Genomic DNA, 26,701 nt, shown 5'->3' on the forward strand with positions numbered 1-26,701 from the left:
ACACGTGTACGGGGTGCCTGGGTAGCTCAGTCGCTAAGCGTCTGCCTTTGGCTCAGGTCATGATCCCAGGGTCCTGGGATGGAGCCCTGCATCTGTCTGGCTCCCTTCTCAGTGGGAAGCCTGCTTCTCCCTCTCCCACTCCCCTTGATTGTGTTCCCTCTCTCGCTGTGCCTTTCTCTGTCAAATAAATCAAATCTTTACAGAAAAAAAAGAAACACTTGTATATTTATTGTAGAAATAGATTTGATTCCCACAATAAAATTCTTCCTATAATCCAATAAAAAAGTGTTCTCTTTTCTTAAACAATGAAAGTCATCTGACTGAATATTCCTTTTAACAAGACTGCCAAGAAGCAGAACAAAATTAAATGATTGCTTATAAGAACCAATATCCCAGTTGTAGCTCTTATTCTAATTTTTTTCTGATCTGCCTTATTTTCACATCTGATTTATCAGATCCACATTTTTCTCCCATGTCTTTAAACATTAGTATCTGCCTAAGATAAAGTTTCCCACAAAGCAATAATTTCAGTAATCAATGTGCGCTCCCCTAAAATTAACATGAAATTTAAAGCAGTCAGTTTGAGGTATATCTTTGTTGTATAGGCAAACCTATTTCATAGCATTTCCCTCAGGACATGTGCAACTACTATACTGAAGAAGAATCTGGTTAAAATTAGCTAATTGCTACAACAAAACAAAATCTGTGGGACAACCAGAAAAATAATTTTTAAAAGAATATTTGCAAGTAGAAAGGAGAGTTCTCTACTTAAGGTAAATTGTTTTAAGTGCCCATCAAGTACTTATGTTAAGTTGATACACTTACTGCAAACAACATTCTATGGTGTAGCATAATGGTGTAGCAATTTCATTGCTACAAAATGGAGCAAATGAGTAAATATACTGAGATTTTTGAGGATCCAAGCATGTTACTATGAGAGATGAGGGATACAAATATACAAAGGAATAGGGAGAAAAATAACTTTTGGGGATTAGGCGCTAGAAATAGTACTATGAACACATGCTTGTATTTTAAAGATCTCTATCAATCTACCGACAGAGAGAAACAGTCAGTCTCCATTTCTGCACACTGAAAGAGTCTAGGAGCAGGAACATACCAGAAGAAAGAATCACCCTCAGCACCCAAATTCTGATTTTTTTTTAAAGATTTTATTTATTTATTTGACAGAGACGCAGCGAGAGAGGGAACACAAGCAGGGGGAGTGGGAGAGGGAAAAGCAGGCTTCCCACTGAGCTGGGAGCCCAATGCAGGACCTGATCCCAGGAATTGAGGATCATGACATGAGCGGAAGGCAGATGCTTAATGACTGAGCCACCCAGGCGCCCCCCCAAATTCTGATTTCTAATATCATTTCCTACTAAAGTGGAATAGGACTTCTTGGAAAAAAACAGTTCATTCCAAGGCTGCAGCAGAGGAAGTCCAAAGAGATCTTAAAACATCTTGTTTCAACAGCAAGAAAATGCACAAAAACAGATGGAGACATCAAAAGGGCACAGGAACCAGCCTGAAGGTGCTCTCACCAGTCAGATTTAGATTTAGAAACATGAGCATCAAAATAAAGACAAGAATGGAATATAACCAAATGAGCAAAAAAAGAATCCCTGGGGGGCGTGTGGCTAGCTCAGTCAGTAGAGCGTGCTACTCTTGATCTTGGGGTCATGAGTTTTCAAGCAACATGGTGGGCGTGGAGCCTAGTTAAAAAACAAAAAACAGGGGCGCCTGGGTGGTTCAGTCGGTTAAGCAGCTGCCTTCGGGTAAGGTCAAGATCCTAGCATCCTGGGATTGAGCCCAGCATGGAGCTCCCTGCTCAGCAGGGAGTCTGCTTCTCCCTCCCCCTGCTCTCGTGCTCTGGCTTGTGCACACGCACTCTCTCACGCACTCTCTCACACACTCTCTCTCCTTCTCAAATAAATAAAATCTTAAAAAACAAACAAAAAGCCCCCCAAAAAACACAAATCCCTAAGTCCAGAGTGAAAATAGCAAAAAACTAAAATGAAGAGAAATAAAGCAGGGAGTAAATGCCCTTCTTTAGAGAAGAATGTCAACTAATAAATGCAGAAGAAATAAAAGAATTAGAAAATCACTTTTTTTGTGACCATTAATAATTGAGGCCAGAATCATCAATGGAAAAAAAATCATCAATAAATGCCAAAACCACTGGGCAAAAAGTTGGGGGGGAATGGAATCTTCAGCATCATCCCACAGACTATTAGAAAAAAATCTTTAAAATAGAGAAGTACAGTAAACAATACCCTCAATCAAGCTATCAGACTTAACATTATCAATAATGGTATAAAATGACATCCTGTGTCTTCTGATGCGATGCACTAAAGATACGTCACCACCTAGGTATTCTTTCTGCTAAAAATTTAACCTGAATCTAATCAGGAATAAGCAGACAAAGCTTAAGTCTGCAAAACTGGCCTGGACTCTTCAAAAATGCCTGTATCATGAAAACAAACAAAAAAAGAGGCTAGGGATTTCTTCTATATTCCTATATATTCAAGGAGAGACAACAACTAAAGGCAATGCATGATACACACACTGTATCTAGGGAGGAAAAACTGGTTGTGAAGGGCATTATAGGGAAACTTTGGGACACCTGAATATGAACGGTATTTCAGATAATCATATCAATGTTTAGTTTTTGAACTATGATAATTGTATCTGGTTATATAAGAGAATGTTCTGGGTTCTCAGGATGTACAAAACATACATGGGTGAAATGTCATCATCAGATCTGCAACTCTCAAATGGTTCAGCATCCACCTCAATATAGATCTAGTATGTGTAGACAGTGAGTGATAAAAAGAGAGAGGAAGTGTGTGTGTGTGTGCTTGCATGCAGGGGGGGTGGGGGGCAGGAAGGAGGAAGAGAACTAACAGACAAGAATAATGGAGCAGCACCAACAATTACAATAAAAATATTGACAAGTGGTATAACCAGGTGAAGGGAATATAGACATACACTATATTATCAGTTTGAAATTTTTTCAAATAAAAGATGGAAAGGGTGATAAAGTTTATATAGTAGAGCACTATGGGTACTTTCTAGCATTTTTCAGCCTTGGGATTTACTATCAAACTGTCTCTTCTCAGGGCCTAAAGTATTTCTCTCATGTCTAACATGTGCCCCTTCCTATCTCCATGTTCAAACTGATCATCCAATCCTCAACTCCTCCTCTACGTCACTGTTTATTACACTTGAGAAAGTGTAATACTGTTCTTGGCTAGCAAGGGACACCATCAATATGCCAAGCCAAGCTTCAGTTTCCCTAAAGTAAAGAGGCTTGCCAAATTTATCTAAGGCAAGATTTAATATTTATTAAGTCTATTTATTAACTTAATAAATGTGCAATAAGCATCTATCATATACTTAGCACTGGAGAGAGAACAAGAAGAATTTGTCATAGTAGATACTAATATTTACTATAAAACCATCATCATTATCAAAATAGCATGATAGTGCACAGAAATCAACAAAATGATCTGCAAAATAGAAGCCAGAAAAAAACTCAAAGATACACGGGATTTTAACAGTTAACAAATCAAATTCAATGAGAAAAGAATGTCTTATTTAAAATGTTCTAGGGTGGGTGCCTGGCTGACTCAGTTGGTTAAGTGTCTGCCTTTGGCTCAGGTCATGATCCCAGGGTCCTGGGATGGAGTTCTGCACCAGGCTCCCTGTTCAGTGGGGAGTCTGCTTCTCCCTCTCCCACTCCCCCCCTGCTTGTGATCTCTCTCTCTCTCTCAAATAAATAAATAAAATCTTAAAAAAAAATGTTCTAGGGGTGCCTGGCTGGCTCAGTCGGTGGAGCACGCAACTCTCGATCTCAGGGTTGTGAGCTGGAGCCCCACAGTGGATACAGAGATTACTTAAAAAAATAAATAAAAATAATCTGAAAATAAATAAAATGTTCTATTTAATAACAACAGTAAGAGCCAAGTATTTTTCTAAAATGACATAGTCATTGGGGCACCTGGGTGGCTCAGTCGGTTAAGTGTCTGCCTTCGGCTCAGGTCATGATCCTGGAGTCCCAGGATCGAGCCCCACATTGGGATCCATGCCCAGCAAGGAGTCTGCTTCTCCCTCCGCCCCTCACCCTGCTTGTGTGCTCACACGCTCTCTCTCAAATAAATAAAATCTCTAAAATGACATAGTCATTAAAATGGCAAAGTGATATTTCAAACTCAGGGAAAAAAAAAAGGGAGGCACCTGGGTGGCTCAGTCATTAGGCGTCTGCCTTCAGCTCAGGTCATGATCCCAGGGTCCTGAGATTGAGCCCTGCATCGGGCTCCCTGCTTGGCGAGAAGCCTGCTTCTCCCTTTCCCACTCCCCCTGCTTGTGTTCCCTCTCTCTCTGTCAAATAAATAAATAAATAAATAAATAAATAAAATCTTAAAAAAAAAAGAGAAAAATATAAAAACCCTTCAACTCAGCAGCCTCATAAGCTTATGGCTTATACTGCCATTACCTACAAAGATGTTTACTGAAGCACTGTTAGTGGTAAAACAACTGAAAATAATTAGAAGAGAAAAACAGTTAACAGTTAAACAAACCATAGTATATTAAAACAAATAAGGTATATCTTTGCCAATGAAGTTGGAGGAATTTCTGTAACTGCTGTTATATGAGAATAAGTAGATGCAACACAACATATATAATATGACTGAGATCACTTCATTATTTCTTTAGGGTAAATTCAGAAATAGAATTGTTAGGTGCTGAGCATACAGATAAAAATTAGATACAACTAACTCAACTAACATCATAATGTGACAACACTCTCACAAGCGAAACACCAGAAAACTGAAATGTGAATACGCAGTTTTCATACACAATAGAACGTCTCCCTATTTAGCTGTATCTTCTTTCTTGGCCCTCAGTAAATGTTTTGGCTGTTCCTATAAATGTGATTAAGGAGTATTCTTCCACCTATGCATTTTTCAAAAGAGATAAATATTAATGGTTTTGTTTTTCCAACTATAAAAGTAATACTCTTTCTCAAAAACTCAAATATGGTTAATATAAAGTAGAAATTAAAAGTCACCAACAATTTCACTCCCTTGAAATAAACAATACTGTGAGGAGTCACATATAGTCATATACATGCAAAAATTATTACACATACAACAATGAACTTAATTCCACATTAAGACATATGAATTTTCATTCTTTTAGTGACTGTATAGTATTCATTTAACCAGAAAGCACCTCGTAGATAATTGGGTTATGTCCAGAATTTAGTATTACAAACATTACAGAACGTTTGTATGTGAAACTATTTTAGTTTCAGATTAATTTCTAGATGTGGAATTGCGGAGTCAAAGGGTACATGCTATACCCTTTTAATGTACATCACTAGATTGCTTTCCAAAAAGACTGTATCAATGGACAACCCCACCAACAAAATACAAGACTGTGCACTTCAATCATGACATTTTCAATCCTAGGCATTTGGAGTCTTTTTAAATTGCACCACCAATCCAAGAGGGCAAAAACCCAAGTTCATTTACGCAACAAATATATGAGCCTATCTACTATTGCTAGGCACTGTGCTAGGAGTTAGGGATAAAATGGAGAATCACACATAGATAGTCCCTCACAGTCAACTGCATTCTACTGAATTTCCTGATAGTTAGATTGCACCTATTTTGTGTGTTACTTAGCCATTTATATAGTTCTTCTGTGAACTGCATATTCACACCTTTTGGCTACTTTTAAAAAATTAAAATTAAAAAAATAACAACTGTTGGTAAGAATGTTGATAATCAGAACCCTGTGCATTGCTGGTGGGAATGTAAAATGGTGCAGCTGCAGTGGAAAAGAGTTTGGTGGTTACTCAAAAAGTATACCATAGAATTTCATGTGATCCAGCAATTACACTCCTAAGTCTATACCCAAAATAACTGAAAGCAGGAACTCAAATATTTGTACACCCATGTTCACAGCAGCACTATCCACAACAATCACTAGGTAGAAGTAACTCTAGCGCCCATCAAAAGATGAATGGATAAACAAAATGTGGCATATACATACAATGGAACATTATTCAGCCTTTAAAAAGGACATTCTGACATGCTACAACATGGATGAACTTTCAGGGTATTACACAAAGTGAAATGAGCCAGTCAGAAAAAGACAAATACTATAGGATCCCACTTACATGAGGTTCAAAGAAAAGGCAAATTCAGAGAGAAAGTAAAACTGTGGTTGCCAGGAGCTGGGGATAAGGAGGAATGGAGAATTAAGTTTAATGGGCTTAGAGTTTCTGTTTGGGATGATGAAAAAAATTCTGTAAACAGACAATGTTGATGGTTGCACAACACTGTGAATGTACTTAATGCCACTGAGTTGTACACTTAAAATGATTAAAATGATAAGTTTTGTGTTATATATCTTTTACAATAAAAGTTATAGTAAGCACACAGTAAAATTTTAATGTGCATTCCCAATGAACCAGAAATGTATCTTCTGTAATCTTTTAATAAACACATGTATTAGTTTATAGCATTTTAAATTTAATTTTTTTTAAGTAGGCTCCACGCTCATGACCCTGAGATTAAGACCTGAGCTGAGTCGGACACTTAACCAACTAAGCCACCCAGGCACCCTTTAAATTTTTTTATTTTAAAAAGTTTAAAAAGTAAAATGTGACCTTTAACTTGCTTCTTACAAGTGGTGTTCAGAACCTATTACAACGGTTTTTTTCAATTATTGTCTTAGAACAACTATACTGCTGATAAACAGAGCCATTCCACTACCAGATTATCAAATGATTTAAACTCCAAAAGTCTTAATGAGACTTCAGCTAAGATCACAATGAATCTGAAGAGGTTAATTCCTAAAAGGCGGGGAAACAAAGATTGTACACCTGGAGATCAAAGCCACTAGTAACAAAACATCAGGTCCCAAAACTATTTTGCAGAGAAAGACCTCTGCCCCAAAATCAGTCATGAGACTTCCACAGCCTTTGGGTTTAAAAATACTGTCATGAAACACATGGAAGCAAAGATAATTCCATACTACTTTGTGCTTTCTTCATTGTATCTTTATATATTATCTGAACTTATCATCATTTTTCATAACTCACTCTCAACCAGGCCCTCAAAGCTTCCCAAAATTTCACCATCTTTTGCAGATGGATGCTCTTTCCTATTCCTCACAAATATCTTCATGGAATCCTAGGACCCTCTCTCCTAACCTGCATTCCACAAATGACCTTGTCTTACTGGACAAAGATTAAAAATAGAATATTAAAGATGAGAGAGAGGGGCGCCTAGGTGGCACAGTTGGTTAAGTGTCAGAGTCTTGATACAGGCTCAGGTCATTATCTCAGGTGTTTGTATGGGTTTGTGGGATGGAGCCCAGCATCAGGTTCCACACTGAGGGTGGAGCCTGCTTGAGATTCTCTCTCTCCCTCTCCATCTGCCCCTCCCCACTCCCCCCTCCCTCTCTCTCAAAAAAAAAAAAAAAAGATTAAGAGAGAAATCTTATCAATCAACCATCAACTTTCGAACTACCAGTATCTCATCCATTCTCTTCTTTCCTCTGGTTAAAAAACAGAACTTATCTCTCTCCTGTGAAAGAACAAGTATGCCCATTTTGCTATCTTCTAGACCTTTAACAGTTACTGACTTCTCCCTAGCAACTTCAACTTCTCCTGCTCTCATGAATCCTTTCCAGTAGCATTCAAACATATTCTTCTTTAAAAAAAAAAAAAAAAAAAGCATATTCTTCTTTAAAAAAATAAAAAGACTTCCCAACCCTGTATCTCTCCTCCAGATATCACTCTCTCTCTTCTCTGTTCTTGTTCATGGCCAAACTTCTCAAAAGGACTCTTGGTGATTCTCTACTTCCCTGCTCAGTGGGGAGTCGGCTTCTCACTCTGCCCCCTCCCCCATTCATGCTCTTTCTTTCTCAATTAAATAAAATTTTTTTAAAAAATCCGATTTAATTCAAGTGGAAGTCAAACGTTCACCCTCTTGGCGGGCTGATGAGGTTACTGCAGCACAAACACTGGAATTCCTCTGGATACCTCCAGAGCTCACTCAACTTGGACCGCAACACAGCATCAAAGGCAGGAAGTAAACACCCACAGGCTCCCTCCTTAATATACTCTTGGCTCCTGTAACTCCCGCCCTCCTAGTTATCCCATCACCTCTGTCTCCTCCCATTCTACCTACCAAACTTCTTAGAAATTGGTACTTCTCTGTGCTCAGCCATGGGTCTTACTCTGATTCAGTCTACATTCTTTCCCTACAGTCTCATGGCTTAAAATACTATGTATGGGGCGCCTGGGTGGCTCCGTCGTTGAGCGTCTGCCTTCGGCTCAGGTCATGATCTCGGAGTCCTGGGATCCAGTCCCGCATCGGGCTCCCTGCTCCGCGGGAAGCCTGCTTCTCCCTCTCCCACCCCTCCTGCTTGTGTTCCCTCTCTCGCTGTGTCTCTCTCTGTCAAATAAATAAAATCTTTAAAAAAAATACTATCTATATTCCTACAATAAAAATACCCAAATACGCACTATTATCACACTTTCTCTTTTGAGATAAAGAAACTGTTTGCTCATGTTCTTTGACTATATATACTAATATATATAAAGCATATATAAAAGATTTTATTTATTTATTTGAGAGAGAGAGAGAGCATGAGAGGGGGAGAGTCAGAGGGAGAAGCAGACTCCCCCCTGAATAGGAAGATGCGGGACCGATCCCAGACTCCAGGATCATGACCTGAGCTTAAGGCAGTTGCTTAAGCAACTGAGCCACCCAGGTGCCCTTTTTTTTTTTTTTTTTAAGATTTTACTTATTTGTCAGAGAGAGAGAGAGCATGCACAAGCAGGAGGAGAGGCAGGCAGAGGGAGAAGCAGGTTCCCCACCGAGAAAGGAGCCCTTTGTAGGAACTCGATCCCAGGACCCTGGGATCATGACCTGAGCAGAAGACAGATACCTATTAACCAACTGAGCCACCCAGGCATCCCCTCCCTAAATATATTTTGAATTTATCTGTTTACTACTTTCTCCACAGCCGCTGTTCAAAACAAGTCATCACTTTACAGCTTGAACAAAGGCTACAGCCTTCTAATTGGATTCTTGGTTCCCCTGTTCTCTCGCTAACTCGTACTTCATACAGCAGCCAAAGTGATCTTTTTTAAAACACACACCAGATTGGGTCACCCAACCCCTGCTTAAAAAATTTTTAACAAACTTACCATTTACGTTAGGATAAACTTTAAGTCCTCGATACGGCCTACAAAGCAATGATCTGACCTCCTCCTTGATGCGACTCCCACCTATCTCGTCAGATCTACTTTATATCTTACTACCCTCCCTTCCCAGTTCCCACCAAGGGTCGGTCGGTGTTTATTTATTTACTTATTTGAACTTGTAGTGCTCTTTTCAGCTTCAGGAAATTCATGTAGACAATTCCCCTTTCCTTCATAGTACTTTATCACAATTAACTATACACTTCTTTTGATGGTCATTAATATTTCCTCTCCCACTAGATGATAATCAGGGAATGTGTATTGTGTGCAGCAATGCAAACCTAGAACATAACCTAGTGGACAATGACTTGAGTAAGTAAACTAATGAACTTCATGGCCTGGTTAGAAAGGAACAGTCATCTCACTTACTACAAAATAATACCTGAAGATCACGATAGTCTTTACCTGATACCACAAAATACCAATATTTCAAAATTGGAATAACTAATGCTCATAATTACACTAAAATCAGACACCATCTGCAACAAATTTTAATTCCGCAGACACTTAACATTTGCATTATTTTAGATCAACCAGAATTGAAACACATTTTTTTACTCTTCTGTCAAGCTATACAACCTGATTCTGTAACTATAACTCAATTCACTTCCTCTCGAAGCTTTTGCCGATACAGCAAAACTTTATTTCCTCACCTTAGGGGCCAAACAGTACCACGATCAATGTATGTTATGTTATTAAGCAGACATTCAATTGTTCAGTAACTAATCTGAAACAGTATTTTCCAAACTGATTAGTGATAAACCTATTCTTTTTAAAACACTGGACAGTGGTCAGGGGCACCTCTCTGCTCAGTTGGTAGAGACTGTGACTCAATCTCAGGGTTGTGGGTTTAAGACCCATGTTGGGTATGGTGCCTACTTAAAATAAAATAAAATAAAAATATTATACAACTTTAAACCTCAATTCAAGAAAAGAAATGTTTAGGGCGCCTGGGTGGCTCAGCTGGTTAAGCAACTGCCTTCGGCTCGGGTCATGATCCTGGAGTCGCGGGATCGAGTCCCACATCGGGCTCCCTGCTCGGTGGGGAGTCTGCTTCTCCCTCTGACCCTCCCCCCTCTCATGCTCTCTCTTCTACCATTCTCTCTCTCCAATAAATAAATAAAATATTAAAAAAAAAGAAATGTTTATTACATACACAAATAAGCTCACACTTAAGGGTAAGCATAGGAATATTCATATTACTTGTAAGCAGCTGCCTCCCCTTGGACGTTTCTCTCTGTAACACTACTAAATGCTCCTTCTCCTAGTAGCTCTGCACAGTTCTACACACCATGTAGCTATTTTAGAGTCAAAACCAAATCAAATATACTTCTTGTGCTTTTACTAATATTTGAGATACATGTAAATGAAATTTAACTAGTTTAAACTTAGCTCAAAAATTGTTACTACCAAAGCATATGGACAAATAAATTGAGAAGTCTATTTTCATCTTGGAAGATGAATAAATGGGTGGAGAGAATAGTTAAAATTGAGAGCTTACAGTTCCTTTTATAAATAAGAAAACAACCTTTTGACTCAGTTTCTTACTTTAAAAGCATGCAAATATCTAAAACCCACAAAGGTCTCTTATTGGAAACTTCTGTAATATATGCATTGATAATTACTTTTATATCTTCATAAAACAGACCTACTTAAGATATTCTTCTGCTTAAAAGTCATCAGCAACTCCAAGCTCTATGAAAAATCTAAGTCCAAAGTTCTCATCCCAGGATTTAAATCTGCCCACAGTTCAATTCTCAGCCATTTCTATAAAACCTTCAGGGTTTATCTGAGCCTGAAAATAACCTACACACGTTCAGATCCAGATCTTTACTCAAACTAGTCCTTCTAATTAGAATGTCCTTCCTTCTCCCCATTTCTAAATACATACATTTCAAAGTTTACCACATATCCCACTTCCTTCAAGAAGCCCTCCAAGGTTCCTGTCACTAAAATTACTTACTTCCCAAAGCATTTCTTTGTATCTCATTTGGCACTTAACACTTGCCTTACATTAGGATTATTTGTTGCTATTCTATCTGCCCTCCCTAGTCATCTCCTTATCATAAGCCTCTAGAGAGTAAGAACTATAGATCATTGAACTTACCCTCTTTCCCCTCCAGTGCTTTACAGAGTGGCAGGCATACAAGAGATACTCAAAACAAGTGATGAATTTTACAAAGATCACAACTGTAGCGTTACTGTCCCAAGAGTTAAAGAGTCAGTGGGAATACTCACTAAAAGTTGGGTTTCAGAAGATGATGTCGCCCCTCGTTTTCTACCCACAGATAGTCTCCCATTTCCTCTCTAAGACTTTTGGTTATATCTGGTACCAAGAAGAGAGTAGGCCTTCTTTTTACCACATTCAATATATTATCAATCCAATAAAAGCATTAATATTGATACTAAATGAATTGTGTTGCTTTTAAAGGAATTTTTCTACAAGAGTTTATCTAAAAGGAAAACAACATATGTTCAAGAAAAAAAACCACATGTACAGAAATGATCAATTTCTATTTTTACTTAAACCCTGTACTTTCAAATGTTCACCAAATGTAAGTGCTAGACTGTAAAATCTCAGAATCATACTTGGCAAACTGAGGTGTAAAAACTGAATGTTTCAGTCTACAACATCCAGAAAGAAATTATCTGTTCAACAGAGCACTATGAGGCTGCTTAGATTTGTAGTACCTGAGGAAGCCAAAAGAAAATAAAAATAAAAAAATAAATGTGGGAAGGAAAATGCTAATGTACTGAATGAAAAAAGCCTATGCTCAAAGCTTATGAATTTAAATCAGCCCCAGTCCTAACTACCCTATATTCTGTTAGAATTTTTTTTTTTAAGATTTTATTTATTTATTTGACAGAGAGAGACACAGCGAGAGAGGGAACACAAGCAGGGGGAGTAGGAGAGGGAGAAGCAGGCTTCCCGCTGAGCAGGGAGCCTGATGCGGGGCTCGATCCCAGGACCCTGGGATCCTGACCTGAGCCGAAGGCAGACGCCTAACGACTGAGCCACCCAGGCGCCCCTACCCTATATTCTGTTAATAAGGTTCTACTAAAATGTAAACAGGAATATTGCTTTAAGAAGGTTAAGGCCATTTAAGGCTATTGCTCTTTAATCATTGGAATAGAAACTCATAAGTTATGAGTTATTTATCATGGCACAAAGAATATTTACTTTGGAAAGATCAAATTGTGAGTGAGAAGAGTATATCTACTTTTTAATAAAGATTTATTTATTTAAGAGACAGGGAGAGAGAGAAAGCGCGCACACATTGGGGAGGGGCAGAAGGGAGGGACAGTTCCATGCTGAGCACAGAGCCCAACGCAGGGCTCGGATCTCACGACACTGAGATCACGACCTGAACTAAAACAAAGAGTCAGACGCTTAACTGACTGTGCCACCTAGGCACCCCTCAAAATATTTTCTAATTCAGACTTGTAACATATTTAAACAGAATTCAGAAGGAATTTTGAAGGCCTTACAATTCTGATTTTAAAACCTACCTCTTCAGTATAGACCTATACTATATATAAGGTACATGTTAACATTCTAGTTCATTCAACAATTACTTAACCAATGTGTATACTGTGCCAGACACTGGGCTAATGCCAAGGATATTAAAAAAAAAAAAAAATTAAAGTAACCCTCATCTCCAAGATTTGGTTGCAGCTAGTCTGACTAGAGAAAAATGGCCAGAGAGGAGGAGGAAGGTAAAGTAGGAAGAAGGGAAGAGAGGGAGGGAGGTTGGTTCTAAGCAGAGAGAACAAGTGCAACCACCAGAAGAGAGAGCACAGCACACACAGGGAAAACAGGTAGATCAAGTGTAGCTGGAAAATAGGGTTGGGGGAGTACAAAATAAAAGATAAGACTGGAGAGATATAGGGGATCAGACTAGACCTGTGGGGTTTGTTTCTCAGATCTGAATATATCTTTTCAAAGAAAACAAAATCTCCTATATCTTGAATGTGGACTTTATTCTGTTAGTAAATATAAAATTAGGTATGAACTCCTTATGTTTATAGCTCTTATGCAACTGTAAAACTGAAATTTTAAAAATTAAATACAAAACAAATTTAAAATAACATTAATGTAACAGATCATGTTATTTTGAAGACACTAGACCAATGATGTATTCCATCCTGGAAATACGCAGTCTCAGTTCTGGTTCTATATTATTAAACCACTTCTATAACATGACTTCAATAATACTAACAAAGAAAATGCTTATAAATATGTTACACTAAATGGATTTAACAACTGCAAATGTTTATTTCCTAGTTTAGGGAAATACAACCACATACTACCATACCAGCTAGCAGTCCTTAAATGTCAATTTTAAAGAAGCCTCACACTTGCTAACTCTGGCAATCTTGTCCATTTGTGGTTTAGTACCTTATTGAAATCTACATAGACGCGTGTTTAATATAATCACTGCTGAGGTTTGGAACAAAACACTGATACTGCAAACAAACTGTTTCATATTGATTAATTATATAGAGGGGATCCAGCAGATACATTTCACAGTGAAAACATGAGGCTAAGTACTATGCCAGGGTTCTTTTGGGTTTGGCCTGCCTATATTAACAACCTACCATGACATGATCCAGTTTTACTTACCATCTCTCCTTGTCTGAGCCACTGCAAAATCATTAGCACAATGCATTGTAACTTGGCACAAACACAATCATAAACAAAATCTAAACAGCAACAAACTCCTAAGGGAGTAGCTGGCTACAAAGCAGTGCTTCAGAAGTTAACATAAAACTCATTAATGTTGGAAGAATCTCTGTTAGAAGAATACTACAGAAAATCAAACACTACTAAGGAATTTTAAGAAGATAAACGATGAAATCAGACTCGTATTTTAAAGGGAAAAACTACTATGATACAGGGTGGAGTAGATTATTTTACTAGAAGTAAGGAAGCAAATGAGAAGGCTGTTGGAATAATCAATCCTGGTGAGAAATGAAAGCCTGGATTAAGGCAGTAATACTAGGAATGCAGATATTGTAGAGACAGGGTTTAGATTCAAAGATGTTAAGGAAGTAGAATCTTGGAACCAGCCAGATGTGAGAAGTAAAACAGAGGAATCAAGGGCAACTTGCAGGTTTCTGGAAAAAGCAAGGATAGTGCTACCTTCTCCAAGGCAAGAAAAGTGGAAGATTTGGGGGTCAGAGGATTAATTTGTAGAGTTAACTTGTACATGATGAACACTTATAGAAACTACCTGATCAGCTTCTAGCCTTACCTCTCCCCCAGCTTTTCTGGAAATTCTTGCCCCCATTTACGCTACCTTCGGGTTACAGTTGAAGGGTTCAATGAAGTCTGAATCCCTAACTAAAGCTAAGCCAATGCCCAGAACACACCTGTTTTATACATACATATATACATATTTTTTTAAAAGATTTATTTATTTATTTGAAAGAGAGAGAGAGTGCATGGGGTGGGGGGAAGGAGCACAGGGAGAGGGAGAGAGAGAATCCCAAGCAGATATCCCACTGAGTGTGGAGCTTGATGTGGCCTGATCCCACAACCCTGAGATCACGACCTGAGCCAAAATCAAGAGTTAGGTGTTTAACATACTGAGCCACCCAGGCACCCCTATATATATATTTAATTTATTTATATCTATTCATACACACACACACACATACACTCTACAATCAAAAAACCCTAACTACCACCACAGTAAATAGGGACTGTGTAACTAACTGTTCAATCCTAAAACAGTCCTCAAACCCAAGCACCCACCACGGATCTGCTAAGACAGGAGTTGACAAACTTTTTTAAAGCCACACCTGTAAATATTTTAGGTTTTGTAGACCCTACAGTCACCACACTCTGTCATGGTGGCAGCAAAAGGAGCTACAAACAATACAGAAACAAATGGGTATGTTATCTGTGTTCTACTAAAACTTTATTTATGGACACTGAAACTTGACTTTCCTATAATTTTCACAGGCCACAAAATATTATGATTTTTTCTCACCATTTAAAAATGTGAAAACCACTTTCAGTTCACAGGCCATACAAAAGGGAGCGCTGGTCCTGCTAACCATGGTTTACTGATCCTTGTGCTAAGGCAACACATAACTGCCTTCCCATAAAACTCCTTCCAGATATCCTCAGTGTTAACCTTAACTTAAGACAATAGACAAGGAAAATAATCCTAGCTGACAGAACTGAAAATCTTCATTTGGCTTACCAAAGAACTCACTCCATTTGCAAGGAAGTAGGTCAACAAATGAAGGCCCATGTAACTGGCTGGTTTTACCATTTACCTTACACTGTACCTGCCCAGCAAGATATGGTACAAGTTTTGGAACAACGATGCCTTCCTCTCCCCTCCCATCCCCTCCCTAAGAGTTTTAGTTTTGTTGTTTTTTCTTCCACAACTGTGTTATCAGTTATGTCAGGGATGATTAAATTTAGTATTTAGCCCATAATTTTCAGACACTGACAAAGCATATCTAGACCCAATTAACGAATGATATCACCTTTCGAATTTGGACTCAGAGAACAATGACCTCTGGATGTGTTAGCCAGATAGAATTTGGGTTGTCTCCATTGAAGATCTGAGGGTATTTGCTAGTATATACAGATAGTGAGAGTATGTTTAAAAAATATTAAATATATAAGTATAAGAAAAAGTAGGGCTGTGTGTATACTAAATAGCCATGGAATGAATGAGGGGGACAACTATGTTGTAGAGTGCCTTTTATTCCACTTCTCTGGAATGCTGTAGTTAGAGCATGTTATTACAGTGTAGCCCCCTGTGGTCCAGAGGTGGACATATAACCTAACGAGTCCTTTCCCTGGAACTGGGATTGAGAGTCAAGACAGTCTCTGATAGTAGCAGATGTAAAATTTACAACTCAAGAGACATTAATAAGTGTTAAGTTGGTCTGTAAGAAGGGAGAACTAACTGAACACACAAAGAGAATCTATTGAGCAATAAAGAGATATTCCTTTTTTTTTTTTAATATTTTATTCATTTGACAGAGAGAGACACAGCAAGAGAGGGAACACAAGCAGGGGGAGTGAGAGAGGGAGAAGCAGGCTTCCCGCAGAGCAGAGAGCCCAATGCGGGGCTCAATCCCAGGACCCTGGGATCATGACCTGAGCCGAAGGCAGATGCTTAACAACTGAGCCACCCAGGCGCCCCTAAAGAGATATTCCTAACCACATTTGCAGCCCCTGGATCCACCTGTTCCTGAGTTCTAGCTGTCCTCCTATGGGTTGATTGCCTTTCTTAGAATTCACTGGATACCTGATATGTTCTCAACAAATTCTTTTTTGCTTAAGTTATGTATGTCACTCTCCTAACTAAAACAAGTCCCTACGAGCAATCTAAAGGGAGGTATTCAATTGAATGAAAGAGTTCTGGTTCCCACAAAACACTTAAAGATGGTAGCTGAAGCAATATAAATGGATGAGATCATCCACAAGAGTGAAATCAAGAATGCCAAGGCTAAAATCCAGAACTATCAATATCAAGGGATTAGTAGAATTAACAGTCCGCAAAAAAGCAACTGGTAGGCAGAAAGGCAGAAAAGGGAGTCATAAAAGTCAAGGAAGAAAACTATCAAGGAGAAAACGGTTAACAAAAGCAAGCAGAGGGTGCCTGGGTGGCTCAGTTGGTTAAGCTTCTGCCTTCAGCTCAGGTCATAATTCTGGGATTCTGGGATCAGGCCCCACGTTGGGCTCCCAGCTCAGTGGGGAGTCTCCTTCTCTCTCTGCCCCTCCCCCTGATCATGCTCTCTCCTCTCTCTCTCTCTCTCTCAAATAAAATCTTTAAAACAAAACAAAACAAAACAAAAGCTAGTAGAGAAGAGGCAAAGGAGTAAGCAATGACTATGCAATTTGGAAATACAGAAGTCACAGGTGGCCTTGGTAATAGCAACTTCACTGGTAAGATGAGAAGCCAGGCTGAAGGTTTAAGAGTGTAGAGGAAGTACACAACACTACCCATGAAGTAACCTTGCCATTAAAAAAAAAATTCAAGGGGCGCATGGGTGGCTCAGTCGTTAAGCATCTGCCTTCTGCTCAGGTCATGATCCCAGGGTCCTGGGATTGAGCCCCCTATCTGGCTCTCTGCTCTGCGGGAAGCGTGCTTCTCCCTCTCCCACTCCCCCTGCTTGTGTTCCCTCTCTCACTGTGTCTCTCTCTGTCAAATAAATAAGTAAAATCTTAAAAAAAAAAAAAAAAATCAAGCCTCAGGATGCCTGGCTGGTTCAGTTAGTAGAGCATGTGCCTCTTCATTTCAAGGTCCTGAAGTCAAGCTCAATGTTGGGCACAGAGTTTACTTAAAAATAAAAATTCAAGCCTCAATCAGATTAAGCTTCTAGATGTAACTACACATATACAGGAAAAAGGGACTGAGGAACATACTACATGAAACCACAGGGATGTAATCAGCACAATCTGGACCATGAGAATTCTCATAGCGCAAAGACATGCCTCCTTTAGAGAACAAAAAAGATACAATCTCATTTGGATCCTAATTCAAACAAACTGTTAAAACAAAAACTGTAATCACGGAAATTTGCACACTGACTAGATACATGATGATACTAAGGAATTAGTATAAATTTCTTCAGTGAAAGGTTGGATTATTATTTTAATCCTTATTCTTTAGAAATACATATTGAAACAATATTAAACAGTCTTTATTTTACTAAGATGTCTTCCCTGATACACTGTGCTGGATGTCACCCAGCAGGCTATAGTCCCGTAGTTAACAAAACAAATTAAGAGAGATAATAAAGTGATGCAGGGATTCAAAGGAGCTAGGTGCCAAAGGAGTAGTGAGGGGAGTCAAGCAAAATTTAGGAAAGCAACAGTATTTGCACCGGGCCTTAAAAGACAGTGAAATTTTAACAGGTAGAGAACAAGAAAGGAAAAGTGATATTCCAGATGGAAGAAATGGAAGCAACTGCAGTGGGAAGGCCTGTCAATGCAGAGCACTGGCTTATACTCACCTCTCCATAAAACTGGTGTTACCATAATGATGACAAGAAAAGGAAAGTCAAAGTGAAAAATCATAACCCACTAGGCTTCTCTAACTTAACAAAATCATGACAGCCATTCAGCCCTTAAGCTCCAGGCAACACAGTCCCAGGACAGGTCACGACAGTAACCGGTAGCAAAACCATACTGGCTTTCTAGGGCAATCTATCCATGGCAATCCCTGATTTCCCCTACCACACACACATAACTTTGGAAAAACAATGCACAAGGTTCTTTTACCCATCCTAGGAAATAATCGAAAAAAATCAGTTTAAAATGGTACCCAACAATAAGCTTTGTCTACCCACCTAAAAGCTACCACCATGGTTTATTTGGCACTCCAACAGAGGTAAAGTTACATGAAATGCCTTCCCTCAGAACATGCCTCAGGTTACAAGTTTTTAAATAAAGTATAGCTGATGAAGCAGGTAGATATCATTTTTTGGTTGTATCTACCAATTTTTTTTTTTTTAATTCTACTGTAGTTAACACACAATGCTGTATTAGTTTCAGGTATACAATATGGTAGTCCAACAGTTCCATACATTACTCAGGTGCTCATCAAGAAAAGTGCACTCCTCTTGCACAGTGCATGCACTGTATGTTAACTATACTGGAATTAAAATAAAAATGTTTTTAAAAGACAAGTGCATTCCTAATCCCCTTCACCTATTTCATCCATTCCTGCTACCCGCCTCCCCTCTGGTAACCATCTGCTTATTCTCATAGAGTTAAGAGTCTGTTATTTGGTTTGTCTTTTTTTTCTTTCCTTTGTTTTTTCTTTCATTTGTTTTGCTTCTTAATTTCCACGTAAGTGAAATCAGATGGTATTTGTCTTTCTCTGACTTATTTCGCTTGGCACTATCCCCTCTAGCTCCATCCATGTTGTTGCAAATAGCAAATGGCAACATTTTATTCCTTTTTATGGCAGAGTAATATTCCATTGTATATGTGTGGGGCCGAGTAATATTCCATTGTGTATGTGTGCATCTACATATATATGAATGGATATATACACATTTGCGCATACACACACACACACACACACACACACCAATGGATATGTGGGCTGCTTCCATAGTTTGGCTATTGCAAATAATCTGCAATAAACATAGGGGTATATATATCCCTCCGAATTAGTGTTTTCAAATTCTTTGGGTAAAAAATACCCAGTAGTGCGATCCCTGGATTGTAGGATAGTTCTATTTTTAATTTTTTGAGGCAATACTGTCTTCCACAGTGGCCACACTGGTTTGCATTCCCACCAACAGTGCACAAGGGTTCCTCCTTCTCTACATCCTCACCAACACTTGTTTCTTGAGTTTTGAATTTTAGCCATTTGAAGAAGGTAGAGTTTAATATTTTTTCCTTCAAAAACAGAATTAATAAGTAGTCCCAATGTTAAAATGCTTCGGGAATATTTTGGAAATGAATTCAGTGGTTCTAATATCTTCTGTATGCCAATACCATTAAAATTCTTAGGATATGATGCCAGTGAAAATGAACATCAAGACAAACAGGAATGCAGATGACCAGCCAAAACTCAGTAACTGTCATGTTTATTACATTCTCTTCCAGGTATTAGAGTATCGCTTCAAACAACCAAGATGAGGATAAAAACTTACTTCAAGTAGGGGTGCTTTTCTTAAAGCAAAGGAAAAAGCAGCAGAGTGAGGTTAGCTTTAAGCAGTCTTTAATCACTCACTACACCTTATTTCACAATAACTAAGAATGGCACACACCCTCCCAGAAATCAAGCATAATCGTTCCAACTTATCAGAGGAAATGAAAAAGGAAATGAGTAAAACATAATGAGGATGGGAGTTCAAAAGCAGGGAAACCTATACCTTATATAGGAAAGTTAAAAAAAAATTTTTTTGAATATAGTTGACACAAGGAAAGTTTTAATAGTAAGCTACCCAGAGAATAGAGCTAAAATAAAAAAATAACACCTAAGTCATCAACTTTTATAGTACACACTGCACTTCTGGATCACTGTCCAGGTGTGTCTTCAATACTTATAAGAACATCTCTTAGATTTTATGAAAAATACTATGAAGGGGAGGCCTCATACATTTTGGACTCCATTCTAAACCAGTAGATGGCCACAAAAGAAGAAATACCTGTCTTCTTTGTTCCTCTCAGGTACACATAAAGCCATGACATTTACCTTAACTCTTCAAAACAGGTAAAATAAATAACTTTTAGAAGGTTTCATCTTCTGTCATCTTCTGCAGCTGAGAGTCACTTTTTCCCCTTCAAATACAGATCACTTGCTCATAGTTTTCTTTAGATTACCCTTTTGTGAAATATTAGGTCGGGTATCATATTCAAATTCAATCTAATAGTTGTGTAAAATACTGGGGAGGATATGGAGAGAGATGAATATAGTTTGTGTTCTAAACACACTACAAGAGACCTATAAGGAAATTATAATAGAAAAGGAGAATGTATCAACTGTTACAAACGGCATACAATAACTCAAGAACACAGAGAATGTATCATCTGACAAGCAGAAAGTGAATCTGAATGAAAATATTCTATCTTTAGGAATTCTTAATTACAGAGCTTCACCAAAGCACTGAACAATCATCTTTACACCCCAAAACTGTAGAGCACTTTCCAATTAACACAGCTAAGATTTTTTTTTTTTTTAACCAGACAGTAAAGGTTGGGTCATTCACAGACATGCTATCTTGTCCCCACTTGACGCAAAATTTTATTTAAAGTAGAATTTGCCTACTGTTCCTGCAGAGCTAACAAAACCAAAGTCATCAGCACGCAAGCCACCACAAACTGAATGAAACTGGTGATATTAAAAAAATACATATATTGCGTCCAGGTAGTGACTCTAAAACGTAATTAAAAATAACTTCTTGAGGGTTTTTCTAAATGTTTAGAGAATGAAAGATGCATGATGAATAAGGAAAATAAACCTGAGAAATTTAAAGAAGCCAGCTTTGTTAAAAACCAAGTGGCCACTTGCCAACACTTCTTTATGCACATATGACCAAAGATGATTCCAAGCAGATTCGCAGGCCACAAAGGCTCTTTATCAAATGCCAAATTAAGAAAATTCTCATACATATTTCAATTTTGATAAGTCAAAGTACAGTTAAATAAAAAAAAAAACCCACTTTACAAAGCTTTGCAGAATCAATATGGAAACAAAGCTTGGAGCTTTTAACACCTGAGTCCTAAAAATCAACACATATTTTAAAACGTCACATTTACAAACATCTTATTCACAGACACCTACAGCTTAGATTCCGTCAAGACAAATACCGGTCACTGGAAAAGGGACTGGCCTGAGGTGAAAATTTCCATAAGGCCATCAGGAAAGAGATCTTACAATTCTGAATTGCAACTGACTACGAGAACCCTAAATCGAACTCTTCCTCTTACTTGAACTCCACACACGAGCATTTCAGATTTGTACTTTCAACTTCCTAATCTATTGTGAGCGAAAAAGCAATAAGGATACTCCTCAAAGTCCTATACCCCATGATCCATCCTCAAAGAGTGGAAGAACAGCAAAGTGGAAGGAACAAAGCACTGACGTCAATTACGAGATTAACCCCGGGCACAGGCAAGCTGGAGGAAAGGCCTAAACATCAATATCCAAATACAAGCTATCGGGATAACAGAAAGATTGCGAAGTTATGGGGGATATTCAAGTATTACACCCCCCACCTTCTCATTTTTAGTTAATCCCCTTCGCTAGCCGAAGGGGGAAATTTTTTTTCCTTTTTTTTTTTTTTGCAGAGAAGGTGGGGGTTGGGGGGGGGGAGACGTGCGCAGGATCGCGAGAGGGAAAGCGAGAACTAGTTGGGTAATGATAGCCAGAATCTAGGCCCATTTTCTCTTTAACTAGAAATAACTTCCAATTGAAGAGGGTATTAAAAAGTAACAAATCAGTCGATGGAATTTCTGAGGGCAGGAACGGATTAAGAAACGAAAGCGGAAAGGAGAAACGGCGAAAAGACGGATTTCTGGGAATTTTTGTTAGGATGGGTTAGCCTTATTTATTTATTTTTTTTTTCCGAGGGCGTGGGGTGAAACGGGAAGAAGAGGGGCGAAGCCGGATCGAGCAGCCCCGGGCCTGGAAGGTCTCCCCGAGCCCCCAGGCGGACCCTGTGCTCCGTCTCCCCCACCCCCACCCGGCGGCCAGGCCCGGCCCTCAGCCAGTTCCGTCGGCCCCTCTCACCTCCAATCCCTGCTCCGCTAGGCCCGAACCATCTCCCAGCGGCGGCAGCGGCGGCGCCGGGCCTGCACCTTCACCGGACGCGCATACGAGCCCGCCCGGGGGGAGGAGGGAGGACGGCGACAGGCTGCCAAGGCCGTGGGGCTCCGGGCGGCGGCGGGGGTTCGGGAGGTCTGGAAAGGCGCAGGCGGGGGCGGCGGCGACGCGCCTCACACAGAACAGGCGGAGGTCCCGCCCCGCTCCATGACTGTCGGGCCCAGCCCGGGACGGCCGACTGAGGCGGCAGGGGCGGGCCGACGAGGACCTGGCACCGGGATCCCCGCCCCGTCCGCTGGAGGCGGCGGCGGCGGCGACGGCGACTCGGCTCCCGCAGCCAGGACTGTGACTGACGCAGCGGCCGTGCCACCCATGTGACCAGGGCCGGGCGGGGGCGAGGCGTCACGTGGCGACGCCGCGCCCCTCCCCGCCAGAAAAGCTGGGGGGCTGCGGGGCCGCGGGGCCCTGCAGCGACGGGAGGCGACACGGGGGCGGTGACGTGCGCGGCTGTCGGGTCGGACGACCCCGGACAGGCGGAGCACCGGCCCCGGCGGCCTAGGCCCGAGCTCCTGGGTCCCGCGGCCGCTCAGGGCAGGGCGGTCGGGCAGGACCCGGCCTGCAGGTCACGCCCTCTTGTGCACGTAGCCGCTACCGAGGTTCGGAAGGGCGGGGACGGGCCGAGCCGGATGGACCTGTTCTGGGGCAGGTGGCGGGGGTCAGGCCGTCCGCCCCTGCCGGGGGTCTGGCCGAACCCGAACCCCCCCTCCCCAGACCGGCTTCCCGGTGCTGACGTCGGTGCCCCGAGGCCAGCGGCCCTCAACAGGTCGGCAGAGAAAGGAAGTCTCCAGGGACTCACTGCAGGAGGATGCTTGGAACCTCCCTTGAGCTTCTTCCCGTGAAGCCTCGCCAGCCCTTTTTGTTCGTCATCGAAACATTTTCTGCCACTAAGACTGTTCTTCAGTATATCGTTTTCAACACTTCCCTTCATCTCCTAACATCCTGCCAGTCAGGGCAAGCTGTAATTTAATTGAGAGTAAAATAATAGTTATAGACCAGACAGGATTTTCAAAGGGTCTCATAGAACCCAGTTTGGTAACTGTTCAGAGAAACTACCTCTGGCTCATCATTTGGAAAAACACTTTATAATCTCCTCCCTCTCATCTGTTTTCTTTCTGTGAAGAAGCCTGAGGAAGCTGTGTTGTCTTGTTTTGTTTTGTTTACTTTCTGCTAATTTTGGAAAAAGCATTTTAAAGATTGCTTTTGATAAGGTTCAAGGTTTTTGAGGAGCTTTGTGATAAACTATTATAAGGGATGTGCGTATGAAAATGTTTTTATCAGGTGCCTGGGTGGCTCAGTCTGTTAAGCATCTGCTTTTGGCTCAGGTCATGATCCCAGGGTCCTGGGATCAAGTCCCTCCTCGGGCTCCCTGGTCAGCAGGGAGTCTGCTTCTCCTTCTACCCCTCCCCCCTGCTTGTGCACCTGTGCGCCCCCTCTCTCTCTCTCTCACTCATCCTTGCTCTCTCTCTCAAATAAATAAAATCTTTTTTTTAAAAAAAGAAAATGCTTTCATCAGCCCTAACAAATGGTAATTCACCGACATCAATAGAAATATAATTTTTTCTTTTTAAAATTCTGAATTGACCACCTATTATTTTTTAAGCTTCACTGTTTATATCTGTATAGATTTTATCTATATATGTCTATAAAAATGAGGAAGTATACTAATGCAAAATTCAAAAAGGACTATGATGAAACAGAGTGAAAAATAATTCCTGCTCCCATCCCTGCCCTTCAACTACCATACTCCTGGAGGCAATCATTTAGGATTTTCTAATGTGTCCCTCCCAAGAGATGTTATCAATAAACATGAAAATACAGTTATACAGGGGCACCTGGGTGGCTCAGTCAGCTGGCAATCTGCCTGCAGCTCAGGTCATGATCCCAGGATCCTGGGATTGAGCCCTGCATTGGGCTCCCTGCCTCTTCCTCCCTCCCCTAGCTTATGCTCTTTCTCAAATAAATAAATAAAATATAAAAAAAAAAAGTTGTACTTCTTTTTACAGGAAAGATAATGTACTATATATCCTGTTAAGTTCTTTCCTTTTTTCACTTAAAATATCCTGGATATCCTTCCATATCGATGTGGGGCCACAAGCAAATGGTCAGGAATTCTTGAGACGTTTTTGGTGCAAAAAGGTGCTTATTATTATAGCATGAGAACAGGAGCTGTGGGCAAGGAGCTGCACTTCTGCTGTATGAAGCCAGTGGTGACCTGCTTAGAGCTCAAGGGTGAGGGGATATGCAGGGAGTATTACATCATAAACGTCTTCCTCGAATTTCTACTAGTAAAACTAGTTTTGGAAGATTTCTCCGGTGCTTATCATTCGGCTGGATATTAACTATCAGTGAGATTTACAGGCAGTCATGAGACCCTTTAAGAATGTAGCAATCAGCCCCTGTTTGATCCTTATCTAAACTACGCGGGCTATAGGTCACCTCTCTGGGCTAAAGGTGAACATTTTTCTGCTTCTATACATCATCACATATCACTACATAAAGAACTGCTTCATTCTTCCTAGTGGCAGTATAATTTTCCATTGTATGCAAATATCATATTTAGTCAATCCCCATGGCTGGACATTTAGATTGTTGCCACGCCAATATTATCACAAACTAAGCAGCAACTGATAACTAATTACACCATACAAAGGGCAACTATACCAATAAATCCTTAGACGGGAACCTTTAGAGCAAAAGGTATTTTTAATTTTGACAGATATTGCCAAATTGTCCTCCACAGAAGTTGTGTCAATTTTATTTGCTTTCCTTCAAATTTCGCCTAGGAAGATTTACAAGGCTATATTGGGAGGGAGTGGGGATGACAAGGGGTAAAAGGAAGATTATTTATCATTTTATACAGTAATTAAAGAAGTTTTAAGATGCAAATTGATATTAAATAAACTTTACAAGAAAGTTCCTTTACTTATATTGGAATAAATGTTACTTGGAACAAATGCTAATCAAATGATGATATGCTTTTTGTTCTGTAAAGGATCATGATAACCTTTTTCTTTTTTTTTTTAAAGATTTTTCTTATTTATTTGACAGAGAGAGACAGCGAGAGAGGGAACACAAGCTGGGCGAGCGGGAGAGGGAGAAGCAGGCTTCCCTGCTGAGCAAGGAGCCCGATGCAGGCCTCCATCCCAGGACCCTGGGATCATGACCTGAGCCAAAGGCAGACGCTAAATGACTGGGCAACCCAGGCGCCCGATAACTTTTCAATATAAAGTGAGGCCCATACCTAAAAAACAAAAAAGAGGGATTGAGGGTAGAAAATGAAGACTTCCGCGCCTGGGTGGCTCAGTCGTTAAGCGTCTGCCTTCGGCTCAGATCATGATCCCAGGGTCCTGGGATGGAGTCCCACGCTGGACTGCCTGCTCAGTGGGGAGTCTGCTTCTCCCTCTGCCCCTCCTCCCACTCGTTCTCTCAATCTCTCAAATAAACAAGTAAAGTCTTTTTTTAAAAATGGAGACCTTTCTTTGGCATTTTGCAAATAAGAATTTTCTTCCCTATCAGCAATGGGAGAAAAAAATCCTAGAATTATTTCTCAATAGGTAACATTTTAAAACTCTTATTTTATTTAATCAGATGCATCCATTTAACAGTGAATTTTCTGTCTCTATTTTTATGTTCTAGAATGTAAGTCAACTGCACAGAATGGAGAAATAGTAAAAAATAACAACCATATAGCTGTAAGAGGAAAAAAAACTCAAAGAAATATATGATTGTTTTATTTACATGCAAGATTTTAACAAAATATTCAATGTGTATTGTTCAGTAGCAATTCTGAGTAGAGTTCTGGTTTTTAAGTTTTTTATTTTTTAAAATTTTTTCAGAGGGGGAGGGGCAGAGGGAGAGGGAAGGGGCAGAGGGAGAGGAAGAGAGAAAATCTTAAGCAGGCTCAATTCCCAGCACAGAGTCCGTCTTAGGGCTCCATCTCACAACCCTGAGATCACAACCTTAGCTAAAATCAAGAGTCAGACACTTAATCAACTGAGCCGCCCAGACACCCTGAGTTCTGGTTTTTTTAAAGTCACTTTTTGAGGTACAATTCACATACAATAAAATGCATCCTTCTTAATGAGTTCTGACAAATGTG

At 40.0% G+C, this 26,701-nt stretch overlaps 1 protein-coding gene across 1 annotated transcript in view; it reads right to left on the reverse strand.

Moving 5' to 3' along the window:
* The window catches only part of AFF4 (AF4/FMR2 family member 4), an 87,321-nt gene extending 64,410 nt beyond the window's left edge, over nucleotides 1-22,911 (reverse strand). Inside the window, 1 exon segment of the mRNA XM_027607169.2 lies at nucleotides 22,510-22,911. The gene's annotated coding sequence lies outside the window, so the exon portion shown is untranslated.
* Between the last annotated feature and the right edge of the window lie 3,790 nt (nucleotides 22,912-26,701).

Source organism: Zalophus californianus, chromosome 5, assembly GCF_009762305.2.
Source record: "Zalophus californianus isolate mZalCal1 chromosome 5, mZalCal1.pri.v2, whole genome shotgun sequence".
NCBI lineage: Eukaryota > Metazoa > Chordata > Mammalia > Carnivora > Otariidae > Zalophus > Zalophus californianus.